This window comes from Populus alba, chromosome 14, assembly GCF_005239225.2.
Source record: "Populus alba chromosome 14, ASM523922v2, whole genome shotgun sequence".
Taxonomy (NCBI): Eukaryota; Viridiplantae; Streptophyta; class Magnoliopsida; order Malpighiales; family Salicaceae; genus Populus; species Populus alba.
The window spans coordinates 11,809,491-11,816,663 of NC_133297.1; the positions used below are offsets into that span (position 1 = coordinate 11,809,491).

The 7,173-nt window shown below is 34.5% G+C and overlaps 1 pseudogene; it reads right to left on the reverse strand.

Annotated features, from left to right (window-relative positions):
* Positions 1–952: 952 nt before the first annotated feature.
* Positions 953–4,699, reverse strand: LOC118031757 (uncharacterized; annotated as a pseudogene).
* Positions 4,700–7,173: the final 2,474 nt, after the last annotated feature.

Sequence of the window (7,173 nt, forward strand, 5' to 3'; positions counted from 1 at the left end):
TTCTTTAATCTTGATTTATCTTTTTCAGTGAAATGAAAGCTCAAAAACATCTTCATAGCACTTCACTAGTTAAGAGAAGGCCATCAACACTAAAATTGGTTTTTTTGTTATTAAAATATGGCTAACCGAACACTTTCTCCCCCTTTTTATTTTTCAATGTCTTCTTCTCTCTTTTTAAATTCTAGGATTGAAACTCAAAATAAGTTAAATTTATAATATTAAAGTTAAACCCTCAAAATACAAGGACTGAATTTTTTTTTAAATAGAAAAATCAGGAACCAAAGTGAATTTTTTTGCACCCTATAAACAATAAAAAAAAAGGAGAGGGATAGCTCTTTTTTTATATATGTTAAAATTGATCCATGTTGTTTTCAATTTTTTTAACAAGAAAATTATAATCTTATTCCGCAAATATCAATGTAAAATAAGGGAATTTTTTGACACTGTAAACACAATGAATTGCACGAATATAAAAACCCAAAATTTAAATCAAGTGAACATAACATGAAATTATGAAACAAACAAAAAGGTTTGGGTCTAAACTCTAAAATGAATAACCAACCAAAAACCTTAAAAAAAAAAAAAAAACAGGGGACCACTCATGTGCATATATATAGAGAGAGAACAATCTTTACATGCCCCCGCCAAATCACTTGACATTTTCCTTTTTGTTTTTTCAGGATATAGTTTACAAAGCTATTCATCAAATTAACTCCAAATTCTCTCATTCTCAGCACTATCAGACAAAAGTTTTTACTTCACCATTCTGACTGACAACCTAATTATTCTGAAGAACTCATAAATGCTAAGGTATATCATATTTCTTTGTCAAAATACTGGTGTCTTTGCGTGAATGCGCATGGGATTCAGCTTCCGAGGTGAGGAATAGAGAGGATTATCTTAATATATTGCCTTGCTTTGTTGTTCCTGGTTAATTCTTCACGGCTTCCATTGCGAGGAAAGTAAAAAATGGTAACATGGCAGTCAAAAGGGAAGAACCAATAAAGTCTAATTCCCTTCTTATTGGAGTTTCACCATGCTCAGTTTTCCACTACAAGCTATGCAATTAGATAGGAATCACACCAAATACCATCTCGCTCATGAGTTTTTAACCTAGCTAATCCCAAGTTACAAGATTTACAGAGTTCATGAGAGAGCTGGGTGGAAGCGGGTCTAATATCGCCATCGATCCCTAGCTCCTCTTTTGCACCAGGAAACCAAACCCAGGTCTGAAATAATTTATATACCAGCAAAAGAAAAGGTAAAAAAATCTGTCTTCTCTCATGTGTGTGTTTTCCATAAACCTTTTGTAGGAGAACTGTTGGTTATCTTTACAACTTTCTGTTTAGGTTGCCGTTTCTTTCTAGCGACTTGTTCTTGACTGCTGCATCTTGCTTTTACGATATCAACTTTCACAATATGATGATCAGAAGTCCCTTTAGAAGAAAACACCGAGTATGACCCTGGAACAAAGTTGTAGGGGGAATTTGGAGACGCCAGTATGTAATCTACTCGAGTCCCATACTTGCAAGTCCCCTGCACATCTGCATATATATATATATCCAAGTAATGGCACTGTGAGCAGAAATATATATAGTTTTGATAGCGTGAAGTTAGAGTATCAAACATCCATGTTTCTTACTTTGGCCTTTAGCTAGAATGACAACTGATTCACATTCTCCTGCAAAGTCCTTGGCATCAGTGTAATGTTTACTCTTCATGAAACTCATTACTTCAACTTTTGGTGTTGGCTTTCCCATCTCCTCATAGTACTGCATATATAAATGAAACGAGCAATAGGAATTATATTTCAATCACATAAAGAAAGGTCATGAAACTCATTTTTCTATGACAGCAGGAGCTAGGTGGTCGACCTTTACAATGTCTGTCCACCTCTCTTCAGAGTAATCTGTCTCGTCGAGGGAATTAAGACCTCCAGCTAAGATATGAGGAGCATCACTTGACTGTATTATGGCATCTATTTGCTTCATCCGCCAGTTCTCATCGAGATGATCAAGGTGGGTGCAGTGGAAGTTGACCTCTCCTGCCTGTGGCACGTCAATGGTGGCCTTAAGAACATTCCTGCAGCGTCCAGAAAAGCTCGAATGAGTTTTATAATGCCCTGTCTCTCGATCATTTTGTCAGTTATCAGAGTTTTTTGAAGCTTGAAAATTGAAATTCATCCATCGTTCGTCTTTTCGATTTTCTCACAAATAGAATTATCAGAATTGTCCAGAAGAAGAGGTTGTGTTCTTAATAAGTGATGAATTAAATTTTGTAGAACTAGTAGTTTGATTGCAGTGTAGTGGGATTAGTTATGGATGTCAGGCATGAATTTTATATATAGGGCACAAGTATCTGTTTGTCTCTTTGCTTCTTGTAAGTTAATTTTCATGGAATGCTGCTTTTTGCAGGGAAAAGGGTTACATGTCAATTGTCATAGCTAGCTGGCAGCAATTACAGTGAATAATAAAGCCATTAATTTAATTGTATAGCATAGCAATGTACATCTCATCTCAAGATAGATCCTGCATATCATGATTTTTCTAAGTATAGATTGACTTTTCTTAGGTTTCCTCCCCTCTTTAAAATTTTTTCTAAGCATAGGTATAGACACAAACTTATCTTTTCTATCCTTTAATTTTTTTTTTAAATATAGTTGTAGATATGAGCCTGTCCCTTCTGCCTCTTAAAAAGTTTTTTAAGTACAAACATCAATATGAATTTTTTTTAATCTCTTAGAATAGTTTCTAAGTATAAAAGATCATCTTTCTAGAATTCTCTTAGAATATTTTGAATTCTCTAAACATCAACAACTAACAGTCACATTGATTTACCAAAACACCAGTCACCAACTACCTTTGTTAAAAAAATAAATTATATTATCAAAACTAAAAAATTAACTAATTATTTAAGATATAAACTTTATTCCCAAACTATTTTGGGTTTTTTTTGAGATCATCTAATTGGTTAGCTTTCAATGATATCTTAATTGTGCTCACAATTTAATAAACTAGAAAAGACACAATGCAACCCTACCAATGTGGTCCTCGATAAACTCTAGATGAAACTTCCGGTAGTGATTGGTTAATAACTTTGTGAATAACTATCTGGTAAGATTTGAAAAAAAAAATAAAAAATTGAAGAACTTACTGCTTCACTGCAAACAGCTAATACTGAGACATGGACAGGAAAAAAAAATCTGATAAACTGGGTTTTATATATAGTCAATGACAGTAAACTAGAAAGTACTCAGCAAAGCTGAAAAAGAAAATGATTAGGAAAATGTTAAAAGACAAAAATATTTTCATATCCTGAGTTCTAAATTCTAATATACCAAAATTTCAGATCACCACAAAAATGCATTGCAAATACATTGTGGAAGTCAAAAGAATTCTGTGAAAAGCAGTCCCATCATTGCTGACTTTTTCGAAATTCACTGTGTCCTTTCTAACTTTAATAAGGGATGAAACGAGAGAGAATCCATGAAAAGAAGAGAAAGAATAGAAGATGAACAAGGTTTCCTTAGAAAGATCCTGCAATTATTGAGACTAAAGAACAGATTAGAGATACCTGAAATCAGTATCATCAAAGATCTTTTGCACTTTCCATCTCTTGATCGGCCACTTTGAGAGGATAGCATTTCCATACTCAGGAGCCCAGCTCTCAGCAAAAACATAATTCATCCCCAAAGCAGCAGCCAAATCAGAAAGAGGCTTCATTGCTTTCTCCTCCTCTGCTTTCACATCTTGCAAAGCCAGAATATCTGCATCCAGCTCTTTCAGCACTTGAAGCACTGTCCTTGAACTCCTATAACTCTCACCATCGATCCCACCATTTCCCATATTTCTTGCCAAGCTCACGCTTTGTGGCCTCATAGGAGCCTTTCCCCTCAGAATTCTACTTATATTAACACTTGAAGCATCCTCCTTTTCGTCTTCTCTGAAGCTCAGTTGCCTATTTCTCAATAATGAAATCTCATTATCAGGCAAATTGATCGATACCCTTAACTTTGATTTAGCAAACTTTTGTTGCTTAAAGAGATTCTCACTACCATCGATGGAGTTTGTATGCAGGGGAGACTGCTTCAGAATACTCTTCGGCCGATCATTTGCCGACTTTGCGCGTAGCTTATTACTATTTACGGGTCTTCTTGTGTCTGCAAACTCTTCACCTCCATAGTCAACACTCGAAGGATTCTCTGTTTTAGGCACAGCAGGTGCATTGAAACAGGGCAGCATTAAAAGTTGCTAACTTGATTGGCTTCTCCTCACCCAATTGACCATTTGGATGGACAGCAGCAGACCCATTAATGGTGGTCTCGACTTTGATGTCCTTTTGTGAATTGGAGTTTGATTTTTCAAATTTCTTTATGACAACCTTGCGCCTGGAACCACTGCCAATACGCCGCCGGAAACGAGAATAAAGGCGCCTGAGCCTCTTGTTGAGGAGTTTGAGCATTGTGGAGAAGGGGTGAGTGTTCAAGGGAAGGAAAGTTTGCCGATATTATTGTAGGCAGTGATACCATGAGAAAGAGGGCGTTACAGAGCTGTTTTCATCGCAAACACATGAGCTGTGTTTTCTTTTTTAATGCGAATCGTCATGTAGAGTGGACTCGTATCTTTGTTTATACTTTATAGAGGCGGTAGAGAATAGGAGTCTTTCTTCTTGGAAACGGGTTGGGGACACTTGGCAGCAAAGTAGGGGTTACTAAGACTCTAGGTTTTTTTTTTTAAGGAGAGACAAAGATGGCCAAGTTGCTAAGCCTAACTGCTCTCCACCGAAGAGAAATGGCAGTGTTCTAGTGTTCTGTTTTGTTTAATAATTGATGATTATTTTAGCATTAAGGGACAAGGTAATAGGAGAAATTAAATAGTAGTTAGAGTACTTAAACGAAAGACTCTAACAACTCCGATCCATAGCCATGCAAGTAGGGTTCGTGTTTGAAACGCTACGTCACCTAGGATACGGCGTGCATAGCTCCCTCTCGTCTCCTCTTCTCTCGTTCACTTCCATGCTTCCTCGTGGTCGCGGGTCTTCTTGACTGGATGGAGGAGAGAGACCCTTTTTTGGTGGGCAGCCGGCAAGATGAAAGACTAGGCTAGGATTCGCGGAGACTCTGGACTTTGAAAACATGAGTTGCTGTCGCCGGCTCCTCCGCACCACCCCTTTCTTTTTTACCATCTTTTCAGAGGGCCCAAACGTTTTTGTCAAAAACTAGCCGCCTCACAAATCCTACCGGCCTCTAGCAAGTCTAATTATGGTGATTTCAGATTTATGCTGGATTCGGATTAAAGATGATTGAGCTAGCTTTGAATTCTTAATGAAGATAAAGCAAGTTTCTCAACGTACTAGACCGTTAAAATGATTATTACTTGGTAATTTTCCGGCGACGACCTCCATAGATACCTGTAGAAAGACATTTCAATGGCCATTAGAACAGGGTGATTGATCGGCCAGGGGTCCCCTCCGAGCCCCCGCTGGACGGCTTACCTTGGCATGCACGGCAGAAATTACTAGGAATGTAAAAAGAAAAGAAAGCGATGATTAAATATAAAATGATAAATGGCTATACGGACGTACTTATTCTAACAAATTAATGGTGTTCAGAGGAGCAGGTGAGGTATGACTTGTTTATATCTGCTTGAATACGTGGGTCTAGCTGGATGTGCTGTCTGAAAAGAAAAAGCACCAGCGAAGAAGAAGAAAAAGAAGAAATGACAGCTATGCTTCTTCTTCTTTTATTTCTCCCTCAATTTGTTACTGCAGGTTAGGAAAAATTAAACTTTTTTATTAAAATTAATTTTTTATATTTTAATACATTAAATATTAAAAATAATTTTTTAAATAATCGACACTTTTGTTTGATGGGAACCCCTCCCATAATCTCACTTATTGAGACTTCAGAATTTAGATATCTAACTGACCCCACTCTCAAGTGTCAGAGAGGCCCGTGATCCAGAGAGAGAGATGGGGTCAGCAAAGCAGCGTTGTCCAGCTCGATCACTTAGGTGCGTAGTTGTCGGAATTCACGGTAAAATTATTTTTTTAAAGTATTTTTTATTTAAAATATATTAAAATAATATTTTTTATTTTTTAAAAAAAAATTAACATAAACACATTAAATAATATTAAAAAAATAAATTTTTAAAAGTCAAAACAAACCAGTATAAATTCATATAAGTTGGTGTAATTAGCTAGTTCTTCCTTGCTATAACGTCGGGTAGATGTTTTTTTTTTTCAATGACGAAAAGGAATGTGAGCATGTATTTATTTTAGCATTAAAAAAATATTTTAAAAAAATTTAAGATTTTTTTTTTTAAATTTTTTTTTATGATTTTAAATTATTTTAATTTGTTAATATTAAAATGAAAAAAATATTATTTTAATATATTTTTTAAATAAAATAACCCTAATAATACAAAAATCTCAAACATTATCCGAGTGACCGCCACAACTTTGCAGAAAAAATTGAGTTTGTGTAATCATTGGTTGCGCAGGTATGGATTTGATGTGTCATAAACATTCTCAGGAGCATTTTCTTTAATAACAAGAGTACACTCATAACATACAAAAAATAATCAATCGAAACCCAAAAATAACTAAAAACAAAATCATAAGGTGATAATTTACGAACTTGTTTCTTTTAAAAAAAAATTAAGTGCTGTTATTTTAGTTAACGTAAGAAAAAAGAGGGACATGGCATTGAGATTTTTTTATTATTATGTTTTTAGACTAGATAAAGCGGATTAATATTGAAACTTTTAGTCTCAATTTCTTATCAATATTTAGTATTAAATTAACTTATATAAAAATTACAAATTAACTTCATGAGTATAAGAATAATCTAAATTATTATAGAAAATAGTGTTTAACTTTGATTTTTTTTTTCAATTAAACATCTTTCTTCAATGTTACAATATTAACATATTGAATCAATATTGACTAACTCGAAATAATTATAAAGTTCAAAACTTAAGGTCATGGAGATAACCATAATACGTTAAACTATTTAAAGAGTTGTTTTTTTTTTTTTACAATTCTTTTTTTTCTATTTCTTTTTAGATCTTCCAACATATATTTTTTTTTAGAGCTGTTAGAATCATCGAGTCATTGTCATTCTTTTAAGGTGACACATGTCAAATGAAAAATCCAGATATAACATTAATGATC